Raw genomic sequence first — 15390 nt, 5'->3', positions numbered from 1 at the left:
TTTCAAACACATGTTCCATTGCCACTGTCCACTCCATTGGTTTCCACACCGACTACCTCGGTGCAAGACGCTGCTTCTAACTTGACGTAGCCCATAGCGGAAAATTTGCCCTCGTCAGATGACGATACAGAAGATGGCGAAATCAGAGAAAGAATATCTGATCAGGACAAGTGGAATGACTACAGTGTTCCCTCTCTCTCTCAACCACAGGCAACACCAGTGGATTCTCCACTCGTGGATCTTGGGGGCTTCCACAATTTGATGGACTGTGCAGCTAAAAGATTTGAGCTGCCATTGTTAACGAAAGAAACAGACTCTTTATGACTTTAAAGAACAAGCAAGAAAGTCTGTAAGGGCCATACCTTTAGTTGATTTTATCTGGCTGGAAGGTCTAAAATGAAGAACCAATCCACTGCGCCTCTGCTCATTCCACGCCTGCAGAACAAATATAAGGCCCCAGACAGTTCGCCATCTTGCCCCATAGATCAGCCAAAACCAGAGTCGATAGTGTTGCAGGCTGCACAGGGACGTAAAAAAAAACCTTATATGCCAGGTTACATCGCCTCTGGACAAAGATGGTGATAGACTGGATAGCATCGGAAAGACGTTTTCCGCGATGGCAGCCACTACAGTTAAGGCGGCAAATTTGCTGGCAATTCTAGCCCACTATGACTGCTAAATGTGATCAGATATAGCACTGTACATCGACTTGCTAACCAAGGATGCTAAAGCGAAAGCACGTAAGATCTTGCAGGAGGGGCAGCGGGTCTCAGCAGATATGATTGACTGTGCCATAGACATCTCAACTACAGGGTTCCGAAAGTTGGCAGGATCTGCAGTATTGCGAAGGCAGGGTTGGTTAAAATCCACATCCTTTCGCCCAGAGGTCCAAACAAGAATCCTGGATATGCCATTCGATGGGGAGTTTTTGTTTGGCAAACATATAGATGACGCCCAACAGTAAAAAAAAAAAAAAAAAAGAGTATACTGACACAGCCAGATCCCTAAGTGCCCTGCAATTGCGTGAACAGCGCTTTTGAGGAGCTAGAGGAAGGGGAAATTATTCATTTCGAGCAGGTTGCCAACAATGCAGGCATTTCCAGTCTCCAGAGTACCACAAACAATACGGACAACAGATGCAGTATAGACAACCTCCAGCTGCAGCGTATAAACAGCCTCCCAGAGGAAAGTTACCTGCAAGGGGCAAAGACAATAGACAATTATGACCTCCAATATATACCTAGCGCCTTTGCACAGTATCGGATCAGAGGACGCATTGTACATCATCTCCAACAATGGTCCAGTATAACTTCGGACAGGTAGATTCTGGATGTAATTTTGAGAGGACACTCACTAGAAGTTCTTCTGAAACCCCCAAACACCCTACCTTCAAGCCACCACTGCCTCGATTGAAACACCTTTTAAAGGAATTATCCAGCATGATAAAGAAAGTAGCTATAGAGACCATCCAAAACATCAGAGAGGAATAGTATTCTACTTGTGCTTCTTTCTTGTCAGGAAGCCCTCTGGAGAATGGCATCCAATACTTGACCTTTGGAAGTTAAACTTTTCGTATGGTGACGCTTCAGGACATATTACAACTCCTGAACCACAGAGATTACATGGTGTCATTAGATCTCCAAGACCTGTATTTCCATGTACCAATACACCCGGCTCATTGCAGAGGCCTGTGTTTCCAGATAGTAGGAATACACTTTCAGTTCCGAGTATTGCCTTTCAGGCTAAAATCTTCCCCCAGAATTTTCACAAAGATGTTGGCCCCAGTGGCGGCTCATAACAGGTAACAGAGCATCCAAGTATTCCCTTACTTGGCTGGGCTGATAAAAGCCCCTACTTCAAAACAGACAGTGGAAGCAACAGCTACCTGCCTTGCGTTATTCAACAGACTGGGCCTCACAACAAATTATCAAAAGTCACAGCTGAACCCAACAACAAGGTTGACTATCTTGGGAGCCATTCTCGACACAGACAAAGCCGTTCCTCCCGAGAACAGACAGACAAAAATTCTCTAACTTGCATCCAAACTTTCCAAAAAAAAGTCAGTTTCTGTCCAACTATACAAATCGTTTATGGGAATGATTTCCTCATGCATTCCCTTGGTCCCAAATTGTCGTTAACGCATGAGGCCACTTCAACAACAACTCGACGCGCAATGGATCCAGACTCATGGCTTGTTCGACCCTATTCACATACCCCAACAATTAAATCCGAGATATTATGGTAGGCACAACCTCTCAACCTAACGGAGGGTCTCGGATTCTTACAAATGATACCAGATTTTATAATAACAATGGATGTGTCGCTAGAAGGTTGGGGAGCACACTTCCGGAAACTGAGGATCAGTGGAAAATGGTCCACAGAAGAGAAAAAACTCCATATCAACAAACTGGAACTCAGAGATATTGCCTTAGCATTGAAGGCCTTTCTTACCAACATCACAGGCTCGTCGGTCCTCATTCCAACAGACATTACAGCCAGTATGTTCTATCTGAACAAAAAGGGAGGAATGCGTTCCCAGACGCTATCGACTCAAGCTCAAGATATCTGGAACTGTGCGCTTCAACATAGTATATTCTTAAAAGCGGAACATTTACCAGGAGTACACAATCTCCTTGCTGATTCATTAAGCAGAATCACCATTCCATACCACAAATAGGAATGAAATCAGTGCAGGACAGAGGAACTGTTCCAGCGATGGGGAAGACCAAAGCTCGACCTGTTTGCAATGAAAGAGAAAAAAGAAATGCATGTACTTTGCAAGCTGGCCCCCCCAAGAGGGATCATGGGGGAATGCATTTTCGATGCAATGGTCAGGAGTATATGCCCATGCCTTTCCGCTGATTCCTTGATCCCAAGGGTAAAAAACAAAATGAAGAGAGAACCTTGCAGACTCCTTCTGATAGCCCACAGGTGGCCCAGGCAGTACTGATTCACCAAACTCCTTCTCCTCTCAGCGTAACCTCAGTGGCAACTCAGAGTGACAGTGGACCTGTTGACAATGAACAGGGGCCAGATACTGCATCCAGACCCAGCATTGCTTCACTTATCAGCCTGGATCCTGAATACAATGAGTTTTCATCACTAGTTATTGCAGCAGACTGCAGAGAAATACTGGCACAGGTAAGAGCTGAGCCAATAAACAAAACTTATAAGCTCAAGTGGAAGCGCTTCTGTCTTTGGTGCAAGTCTTCGAACATCCACCCACTTGAAGCGCCGCCAGAACAGATTCTTCCGTACTTACTCCACCTGGCAAGATCTAACCTTTTGCATTCTTCCATAAAAGTAAACCTGGCTGCAATTGTGCACTTTAGACGCACCAATAATGCACCATCAGTGAGCTCTTCTCGAATAATGAAACAGTTCATCAAGGGTATCTGCAGGGCCTTTCCACCAGATAAGAAACCCCCACCATCTGAACGTAGTATCTGAACGTAGTTCTGGGGCAACTAATGAAACCACCATTCAAACCGATACACAGATAAAAACTAAAGTATCTTACATGGAAAACCGCAATACTTTTGGCTGTTCCGTGAAGAGGGTGAGCGATATACAGGCTTTCACCATCAAACATCCTTTCCTGCTGTTCACTGCAGACAGTGTCATCCTCGGGACAAACCCTAAACTAATTCCAAAAGTGCCATCGGATTTCCATTTGAATGAACCAGTTGTCCTCAGAACGTGTTTTCCAAATCCACAGACACCAGCAGAAAAGTCTCTCCACTCACTAGATGTAAAAAGGTGTCTCAAATCCTACTTACACAGAACTCATCACATAAGGAGATCAGACCAGTTGTTCCTGGCATACGGAGATATCAGGAAAGGTCTCTCAGTAACTAAGCAGACTAATACAATATGCTGTCACTATTCAGTATAGTCATGCACAGGCTGATAAAAAGTTACAAGGTTCAGTAACAGCCCATTCGACGTGAGCAATGGCCACATCTACAGCCCTCTTTGCTGGAGTTCCAATTCAGCATGTCTGCAGGGTGGCGACTTGGTCCACTAGGCACACATTTACAAGACATTATTGCCTAGACGAGACCCAAAAGCGGATATGGCGGTGGGACAGGCAGTGTTGGGACACGTCTTTCATTAAAGTGAGCCTTTTTTCTTGTTCTCCCACCATCTGCTAATTCTGTTTCTCAAAAGCTATTGTATATTTATTTTTTACTATATTGCATGCTATTCTGATTCACGCATGTGAATCTATGCAAGATTCAATAATGGAGAAGAAAAGTGTGTTACTTACCAGTAACTCTAGTTCTCCAGTATTAGTATCTTTCATAGATTCACATGCGACCCACCCTCCTCCCCTTATAGGCTCCCTTCATTCATGCTACAGGTTAAGGGCACACTAGTGCTCGAAAATCTTAGGGAAACAGTCTCTCTTGGGAGTGTTCTAGGGGGTGCAGGTGTCTGATTGGTCATAGGTCAAGTTTATTCCTTTAAAAAAAAAAAAAAAAGGAAGTAGATAGGCTATTAAACAGAATGTGCATTGCCATTATAGCCTATGATACTAACATGCATTGCTTTATACCAGTGGTTCCCAAACTGTGCGCTGCGGCTCCTTGGTGCGCCGTCAAAATTAGCCAGGGGCGCCGCACACAGTCTGGAAACCACTCGGAGGTGCTTTTAATCAGTAGCTTTTCACCGTGGTTTTGGAAACAAAACCCCCTGCATTAATTATTGTGACCAGCGGAGGGCGCCAGAGTACCATTAATAATATCCCTATGACAAAAGAAAAGAAATAGTTTAAAATAAATGGTTTTCAGGAACCTGAACGAGAGAATTAAGAAGTCAAACTGTAAATAGTGTAGGTACAGGTACAGGCTAGGATTACGTTCCCCCACCCGCCAAAAAAAAGTAACATAATGGGGAGCCGTGGCCAACACGGCCAATAGGTCAAAGGAGCCGGGGATCGAAAAAGTTTGGGAACCACTGCTTTATACGGTTACTGTGGGACTCCCACGTCAAGGACGGGGAATATTCAAGCATGTCAATCTATGAAAGATACCAATACTGGAGAAATACAGTTACAGGTAAGTAACTACATTTCTTAATTCATTCAAGAAAAGTATTTAATTACAAAAAGTGTTTTTATGTTTTTGACATCCTCTTTTCAGCGCTCATATCAATGCCAGCAACTTAGTCCAACTGTGCAACAGTTGCATACGTCTGTGGTCAGTATTGTGGTCTGTTAGTTGTATGTTCACTGTAACGTAACAGAGTTCAGTCTGGTATGAAAGTTGCACAGATATGTTATACATTCATAGACATTCTGAGGAAGATATGTATAGAGGAAAACAAAGGCGAACATATAACATGAGTTAAAAAAAAGGTGAATATGCTCTCTAAATCTACATTACAGCACAACAAATATGTGCAAGATGGTTGCAGGGGAAAGGCTATATTGCCTCCACTCCCTCCGCCAGTACTCCCAGCATTTTTGGTGCAATTTTTTAATCAGATCTCCTACAGTTGTAGCCATCATGGATAAGTGGGTCTATGGTGTGTCAGACTGTACAAGACATTTTGTCCGATTTTTTTTTTTCCTCATCCACCAAGTATCACAGGTACATTACTGATGTTCATTCTGGGAATTGCGTAAGAAAAAAATAGCAAGAAACCTTGGCAGAAATTACTAAAAAATAGAAAGTGGTATAGCGTAGGGATATATTCATGTGCACATTCATACCCCTATGAGAAAATACATTTCCATCGGGAATAGGACTAAATCCATCATAAGTAAATTTATCAGACTATTTTTAAGCCAAACTTTGCATAAATATACATTCCCTATATTTTTTTTAAAATCTGTGGTGAATAAATAAATAACAAATACCATTTCTTTTCATAAGTAAAGCATTTCACACATTACACACAATTCTACAATAAACGAGAAAGTTCAACACCTTCCAGTTGTTCCAATTATTTTTGTTCTATTGATATCCCATGAAGACCTTGCAGTGAGCTGATTGCCATTAATTCTGTGTACTGCAACTGTAAGCACTCTCAGTGCAACCACCTAAACCACCTTCTTCCTGGACAAACCGCGGTTGTGACACACTTCCACGTTGGCCAATATATCACTCTCCCACATTTTTTTGTTTGTTTAATCTACCTCACTCTTCCGAAGAACCGGAGAGGCTCCATGAGCTTAACCCCAAGAGGGTTTTGAGTTTCTACATTGACTGCACAAACGACCACTGTATGGATTCACTGGAGCAACGAAAGGGAAGGCAGTGCAAAAGAGGGCCATTTTGCCCACTTGGAGCTGCAAGACTTCCACTCTTCAAAGTCTCCAGCCTTCAAAAAGTACTGCTGTTGTATCTTTTCTAGAGTGAGGAATATGTTGTCTAAAAGAAGAACAAGTTACTTACCTTTGGTGACACCTTCTGTTGTATACCTTATCTAACTGCAGATATTCCTCACTACCCTCTTACCTCCCAGTTCTCTGGAGTAGACGCCTGACTATCATACTGTTTCAATTTATATTTTGCCATGCTCTCTCCCATGATTTATTTGAGTTCTTCATGTCCGGAGGGTTAGGAAGGAGAACGATTAAGAAACTGAGAGGACACAGGAATGGTGCATATTTGCAGCTCTGCTCCATCCCATTTGGATGGTAGAGAGACCCTGCAGAGCCAAACAACACCATCTGTCAGTGAGAAGCGGCTTTGCTAAAAAAACAAATGATCCATGGATCCACTCTGGAACCTAGGGATATTCTAGCGGTGAGGAATCTGCAGTTAGATAATGTATCCCCCAGAAGAAGCATTATTGAAGGTAAATAACTTGTTGTTTAGGGCTATCTCCTCCTTAATGGCACCTACAGTACTTTGATGATGGGGTAGGAAATTAGTTTGATGACCAGACGCTAGACATTGTTAAACTTCATTCTAGAAAAAAGGAAATGAGATTGAGATAAGCATAAAAGTAAAATAAGAAGAGTAGGTGGATAGAAGAGGTTTGCTGCATAACCTAATTAAATGAAAGGACTCCTAAGCACAGCACATGTACAAAGGACTGAGTTAGATTTGTTTCAACAGAAAAAATCAAGTTAATGAAGAAATATTGTAGTAGAAAAACTGCTGGTGTCTCACCCACAGCAAGTTAATCATGGTCTGAGTCTCCAAATTAAAAACTGCAAAGAGGGTAAATTGAAGAGAACTAAAGTTCATATGTCATGCAAAAACACCTCACTAGCAGACAGTAGGAGGAAATGAGCAGCATCTTTATGTAGAATGTGTTTTGCTAGACAGTACCAGTATTGAGACTAGGCTTGTGTTGCGTAGTCATTTACTAAAAGAGGAAATAACACAGAGTATTAAAATGGGATACTTAAAGCGTTGTGGTCTGTTGGGGGTGAACTCTGCATTTTATAAATCCTTTGAGTGGTTTCTTAAGCTTCGATCTGTTAACCTGTCATTCTGCCATACAACAGGCATTGTAGCAGGAACCATGCAGGAGTAAACAAAGTGCTAATCCTCAAAATGGAAAAATTTAACAGTGTTCCTCTCTCAGACATGTTGTATGAATACACTTAAATGCCACAATATATAACAGTGGTGGCTGATTGCAAAAAGTGGTACGGCATGTCTGTGCATGCAATTGCACTGTGTAAGAGAGCATAGTGAGCAAACTTTATACTTTTAGGGATAATGGGAGGAGTGATTTTCTTCCCCACCCTTGGGAACTTAAGAATGGGGTATCAGCACTGCTGGCAAGACCACTCTAGACACATATGCCCACTGTAGGATTCCTCCTAGAACTGCAGACCAAAGACTTACCATGTGTATTACGCTCAAGGACGACTTCTCTAGAATATATTAGCCGTTCCTTACTGGCTGCATCAAAAGAACCAGTGGTTGTGGTGGTTTGCGCTGTGTGGAAGCAGATAGGCTTGCCTACGGCTTAAGAGTGGTGCAACTGAGCTTGTCCGCGCTACCTGCAACCTACCTTAATTAGTGCATGGTGCATCGATTTTCTGACTTCTACAGCTTGCAACCCAAATGGTTCCTCCCGATGACAATGAGGATTAAAGATGAGCCTCCTATGATGAAGTATTGTCTCCACAAAATGATCCGTGGAACAGAGAGTGCCAGAAGTGCCTAATAGACCAGCCTCAGACTCAAACTAATGGACTAGACTTAAGCTTAACTAGAAATGTATATATATAAATATATAGATGTGTGTGTGTGTTAGCAGTTGTAACACTAACCATGCAACATGCTAGGGGCCGATTTAGGTGCCAAAATATAAACTGCAAGAGCTTTCAAGTTATGCCCACTGGCAAAGACATTTAAACCACCTAAAAGCAGCGTTATGGTAAACAATAGGGTACCTTAAACCAGGCAGTTTGTCCACTTTACCGCCTGCCTTGCGCAGTACATGGGGTTTAGAATTTCTGGTAGCTAGAGCTCGCAACCCTCCAAAATGGCATGTCTGTGAGGAGTAAAGATGGCTGCCTATGATGAAGCGCTCTCTCCATAATATGAACTGCAGACCAAAGAGCACATAATTAGACAATGAATGTAAATAATAAATGATAAAGTGCCAGAAGTGCCTAATAGAATCGTGTCAAGCTCAATGAGAAATACATGTATATTACCTAGTGGCGGTCGACACTAGATAGTTATAGGTAGGATCGCGTTTCTCTACAAAAAGCGTTTTTTAAATTTACCTATATCTCTGATGAATCTTCACAAAACTTTCCAAAAATTTGCCAGTACCGTCAGCTGCTGCCTGGAAAGTTTAGGGGTGATCTGTCCGGGGGGCCAAGAAAAATGGGGGTGTCCCAAAACACGTTTTCCTCATTCATTTTTCTGTAGGGATTTTAAACAGCGATAGCAAAAAACTACTGGACGGAATTACACCAAATTTGGCAGGAAGGTAGGTCCTGGTCCAGAAAGAGTGCTTTTTTGTTTTGTTGTAATTCCGTTCAGTAGTTTTTGAGAAATTAAGAGGAAAACAAATTCAGATATCTAGGGACACGAAGGATTTGTGACCCCTAATGATCTCGTGCTGAGATCTGATTGGCTGATAACACTTCAACAACAGAAGCTATTGAAGTGTTGTCAGCCATCTTGGGACTCAGCTTCAGCCAAGTCCCAAAATAAAAGTAAAAAATAAACAAAAGGGGCCAGGGTACGAACACCCTGACCCCTTAGCTCTGGTGCTGGGGTCCTAATGCCCCCCCCACCGCCCTGTCCCCCGGGGTAAAAAATATGTTTTATTTTTTTTATTTTATTAGTGGAAACACTGTGGATCCGCAAATCCATTCGTAAAATTTAAAAAAGAAGCGCTTTATTAGTTTAATGCCCCCTGGTGGTCCAAATCGCTAGGCTTTATTAAAAAAAAAAAGCAGAGGCGGTCTCCTGGCCCCCTCCCGCTGCCCTGGGGACTGCCACCTCCCCGGGCTCAGTTTTGGGTCCGCTACCTCCCCAGGGCTTTAATGATATATTGGGGGGGGGTCTGCCCACACCCCCTTCCCCAGGGACCACCTCTCCCTGCGTCAACACTGTAGTTAGAGCGGGGGCCCTGTGGCCCCCCGCACCCCGGGGACCACCACCTCCCTCGTACTATTCCCATTGTGGGGGAGCCACGCTCAAGGAGCCTCTGATGGCCCTGGGGACCACCACCCCAAGGGCCAGCTCCTGCTTTGTCCCAGGGTTCCCCACCCCTGGGACATAGCCGTGTGCTGTGGCTTCGCTGCAGCTGCAGCCAAACCACAGCAAACACTTCTGGTTTTCGCAGCGGAACCTTTAAAGCAGGTCCAGCTATCAAAATCCGAAGTTTCATCTGTCTCCTCCACGCGTGCAGGGGACACAGATTAAATGCTTTAGCAAGCACTGAGCTGCTGTGACACTGCGACGCAGCGCCAGGTGGTTCGTAAGGGCACTATATTAAATATAAACATTTTAAAAAGTAGGGACTGCGGGGGTAGCCCTTGCGAGCTCCTTTGCAGTGCCACATTGCCCGCAAAGGGCTTTTCATTATTTAAAAAATAAAAAAATACATACGGACCGCGGGGAGCCTTTATGAGCTCCCTTGTGGTCCCTGAAAGCCCATAAAGGGCTAACAAACAAACAAAAATAATAATAAGTTCCCATAACTCATTATGAAGGTCGGAAACTTTCACACTGAGCTATGGGGGTTCGAATCCAGCTGGACTCATTACCATATATATATATTTTTTAATAAAAAACAAATTAAATACATTTATATCTAAATATATGAGATATTAAAGCCTAAAAAACTGTGAATCTCTCACTTTCTTTCTGTCTCTTTCAATCAATTTCTCCCACTCACACACCAACTTAGACACTTATGCACCCACTCACAGACCCACTGGCACCCTCATGCAGCCACTCACAGATCCGTGCACAGACTGATGCATCCTTTAAAACATTGATGTATGCATTCTCACACCCAGACAGACAATTTGACAGCCACTCTCACCCCCAGATACACCCTCTCATGCCCATTTTCACACCCAGAGTAGCTGCGGCTAACTCCCACGTGCCCAGCAAAAGGGCTGTGCACAGTGTGGGCTTGGGTGGTTGGGGGGTTTTGTCCACAGGGTCTGGCTGCAGGTCTTATGGGCAACCTCCCCTGCGCATGGGTGAAGGACGTGCATGGTTGGGTGCTTATAGGGGGTTGGCATCAGAGCATGGTGGTTGAATTAACGTATAGTAACTAAAATTACAGACTCATACACTTACTTACACACCCACTCATAATCACGCAGACCATTGATAGATCACTATTCTGGTGACACATCCAGTTAATTAGCTGTAGAAACGCTGACACCCGCACACTCACTGACACATTCGCTGACTCATTATTACAGTTACTTGCACACACAATTACTCAACTATCCAACTAGTCACACACCAACTCACTCATGAACATACCCACTGAGCCACTCATACAGCCATTCACACAGCTACTCACTAACACAAGTGCTCACACATCCACTCACTATCCTATATAAAAAATGACTCACCCACTCAGTTTATGATACAGCTACTCATACACCCACTGACTCTCGCATACAGTCACTGACACAGCCATTCAGTTATACTTACAGCCATACAGTAAGTGACTCACCAAGTCACTCACCAAAACAGTGACACCCATTCACTTACCAAGAGAACCACTCTGACACCCCCTCACACATGCAGCCACCCACAGATCCACTCATTAAATGAAATGCAGCTGCTCACACAGCCACTTGCTCACCTATACCACAACTTACACATCCATTCAGTCTCCCATACAGCAAGTGATTCAACCACTCATTGACCCATAGATACACACACACACACACAGATACAATCACTTAAACTCACTGGATAATGTAATCAGTGATGTCACTGACCATGTCATTAATGATGTAATATGTGAGGTGGTTATAAGCAGTGCATCATGGGAGTGCCAGTTATATTTAGCTGAGGTACCTATACCTGCTGAATTTCTGCGGTTTTGTATGAGTAAATTCAGAACCTAACTATAACGTCCATGTAACGTTTGTTTTTTTCAGTATGTGTGCGTGTATATGTATACATATATATACATATATATATATATATATATATATATATATATATATATATATACAGTGCAACACCAACCACCTGAGCGATGAGCCTGGGCAGATCCTTGTAAAGTGCCATGTGCTTTAAAGCTATGCCCCCAAAGAAGACTTTGAAAACTACCTGAAAACAGAGTTATGGTATAAAATGGGGTACCTAAACTGGGCTTGTATTATTTAACTTTAATTTATATCCAATTAATATGAGGTGGAACATGTATGGTGAATAAAAACAAGCATCATTAGTCATGGACATAGGAGTTAGCACTGAATCTAGTGCTGCTGGAGAAGAGAGTGGAGAGTGGATAATAGAACAGATTTTTACTTTTTTTCTGTATATATAGGCTGTCAGGGCTTGCGACTTACTTGGGTTAAGTATTTTTAGGCATTGCTTTGCTGCTCCGATCATCATGGTATCTGTGTCTCATAAGATCGTTTGTAGCTTGAGGTCACCACAGGCCTCACACTTGTCTCTGTGGCTGGTACTGGATTTTGACGTCTTCTGTTATCAGCAGAAACTCTTCCTGGGCCTTTCTCATTCTTTCTAGGACGTGGATTTGAAGCTGTGCCAAGTCACATGCACTTAATAAAATGTACATGCAATTTGGCATCACAGTATGACGAGTTACCATCATCAGTGGTGCTGTGTTCCATGCCTCCCAACCCACCCTTAAGACCCTTTTCACGGGGCGGGGTGTGGTCTGCGGAGCTTGTTGATTCCATCCTGTGATAAGGAGGGAAAGGGTGGGTTAACCACAGCTGAGTGACATGTTGTCTTCAGCCTGGGCTAGAAGAGAAAGCCAGAGGCTGTTTTCCATTAGCGCTGTAGCCTGATGAGTAGAGTTGGAAGGAACATCACCTGCTCTCAATTAAAATGCGTGTGCTGTGTATAGGTAGCCACAGTCAACTCTAGAGTGCAGCATCAGGCACAGTGGGACTTTTGTATGTGCCCGACTCTCAATCTAAAGAAGAGCTAGGCAGTAAACGTTCACCAAGAGCATTATAAATAAGGAGGCCAACAACGGGGAGATGTGTAGCCCTGAAGTCCTTATGCAACAGCCTCCTCTGATATATACATGTAGCTTAGCTAGTCTTTTACCTTTGCAAATTTGTGAAGAATCTGTGTGGTTTATGAAAATAGACGTATTTGGTAATAATGTTCAAGTGACTCAATTGACGTAGAAAGCTAACATTAACAAGGTAACATTTCAAGAGACCAAGTAGACTCCCTCTCTCAGGACGCACTGACAGCTAAAAATCATTGTGAATTCTGAAGGTAAGAATTGATGTCAATGAGCAAAAGATAATATTTACATTTTACAGAATTTAAGTAGATAGGTCTCCACCTTAATACACCTGCTCTTTAAACTGCCATTCAAACCGCTAGAACACAAACTTACGGCTGACGATAATAATGTAAGGATGTGTTAAAACGGTCTCATTTTTCACGGATATAAACCTGTTTGATCCAGGCTTATTGTTAAGTCAATTAATATCTGATTTATTCGACTATGAGAGGTTTTGGAGATTACGGTTGTCCAAAAAAATTCAATATTCTCTTTATTTGTTTCAGATAAAAAGAAATTGAGGCAGTCTCTTGACTGAAGGAGGCTAGAAAAATTGTTCAATACTTGATTATGATTATTACCCTTGCCATACACCCTCTCTTTGAAATACATTGCTATCTGTTACTCAAGTAAGACATAAACAGTCCGAGGGAAATAATTTCTCAAGACATAGTAGAATCAAGTAATAAAGATGAACTTCTTCTCGGAATTTTAGTTTTAGACTAATTACAATCCCTTATCAATAGATGGTTGCAGGGTCAGCAAAAGAAGCTACAGATTGAAAATAGATATTAATACGACCTGAAGAAAAGAAAGTTGGCAGAATGTAACCAACTTTATTAGAGAGGATCAGAATTAAGAATTGCGTAATACGAAGAAATAGTTTCAAATACCTGGGCGTGCATGTTTCCTTGCTCCCTGAACTAGCATGGGAACTTAATATCACACCATTAACCAAAAAAATTAAAAATGACCTCCAACGGTGGAGTGCCCTCCCCCTTAACTTGTATGGGAGAATCGCTCTTTACAAGATGATGGTTCTCCCTAGACTTCTTTACCTCCTCCAGAACTTCCCTTACCCTATCCCCATGAGATGGTTCAGGGAAATGGACTCACAGACACCCCAATTTTTATGGAAGGGCACCCGTCCTCGATTGGCGCTTAAAACATGCCAGAGGGACGTTCATGAGGGAGGATTGGGAATGTCCAACATCCATTACTACCACCTAGCAACGCAACTACTAGTGCTAAATGACTGGGTAGGGGGTGGTTGGACAGACCCGGCGTATCGATTAGAACTTCAAACCATGAGATATCCAAAGATCTTTGATGCCCTATATGGAGGCCCGATCTCGCGTGGGACCCCGGAGGTGACCGGGGTGGTACTGCGGGGTTGGTGGACGGCCCAAAAGGTGACAGGATGGTGGGGGCGCCTCACCCATCAGACCCCACTATGGCAGGGGAAACACTTAAAAGAGATAGCGAGATTGGAGGGATTCCAGAAGTGGGACAACATAGGCATTTCTACACTGGGCGATGTATGGGACGGCTCACACATGCGCTCTTTTGAAGACCTCCAGAAAATGTTCTCACTAAATAAGACGCAATTTCATAAGTATCTCCAGATCCGTCACGCCCTGCTGACAGAAATCCGGACAGGGGACAATATACCTGAGTATTGCCCTATGGAGGCGAAAGCCCTGATGGGAAGCCTAGGTAGAGGAGGTGTCTCCCAGATATATCGTTCGCTGATCGCTACCACTGGTGCTGCTATGGAGAGACTCCGACGGAGATGGGAAGGGTGGGTGGGTCCTATGGAAGAGGTAGATTGGAACGAAGCACTAGCAGCCCCACACACTTTAACGATGACGGCTCGTCTCCGACTAATACAGACTTACTATCTCCATATCGCTTACCTAACACCCGTCAGGTTGTATAGGGCAGGTCTCCGTGACGTAGCCGACTGTCCACGTTGTAGGGACCCAGATGCAGACTTTTTCCACATGGTATGGTCCTGCCCAATTATTAAAACCTACTGGAGGGCTGTTGTCATGGAGATCTCAACGGCTTTGCGGACTGACATCGGGTTGACGCCGATGCTGCTCCTATTGGGGATCATGGGTGACATTGGACTGAGGAGGGCGGAACGGACATTTCTGGGGGTGGTGTGCTTAGTGGCCAAAAGAGACATAATGACAGACTGGAAAGCTCAAAGCGCTCCAGCTTTGACTAAATGGAGAAGAGGAGTGGATTGGTGTGCTCAACGGGAAAAACTTGTTTATGAGGCCAGAGGGTGCCCAAATAAATATGAGAAGGTTTGGGGGAAATGGGAGGCCACTACACTTAACCTCCCTGCACTGTCGACTGGCTCAACTCCTGAGAATACCTAAACGAGCTCCCCTCTCCCCCTCTAATGGGTGGTAACATGCATGGGATACTTTACAGAGAGATGCATAATCTTCACACAAAGTGTACTGTCTGAGACTAGGGATTGACCATTGTTTGGTGCCCGTTGGCACCCAGTTACATGTATGTATTTTGCCTTATCTTTTGCAAAACCAATAAAAATGTCTTTATAAAAAATAAAAAAAAAGAATTGCGTATGAATGGTCTCATTATTACTAAGAAAAACATTGGCATACATTTATCAAGCCCTCAATGCTAGTCCATTATAGGATATGAAATGGCTCTCCTGTTGGAGGGTGG

The sequence above is a fragment of the Pleurodeles waltl genome, chromosome 9 (genome assembly GCF_031143425.1).
Source record: "Pleurodeles waltl isolate 20211129_DDA chromosome 9, aPleWal1.hap1.20221129, whole genome shotgun sequence".
Lineage (NCBI taxonomy): Eukaryota > Metazoa > Chordata > Amphibia > Caudata > Salamandridae > Pleurodeles > Pleurodeles waltl.
The sequence above is the reverse complement of the archived record's forward strand: the minus strand, read 5'-3'. Positions refer to the sequence as shown.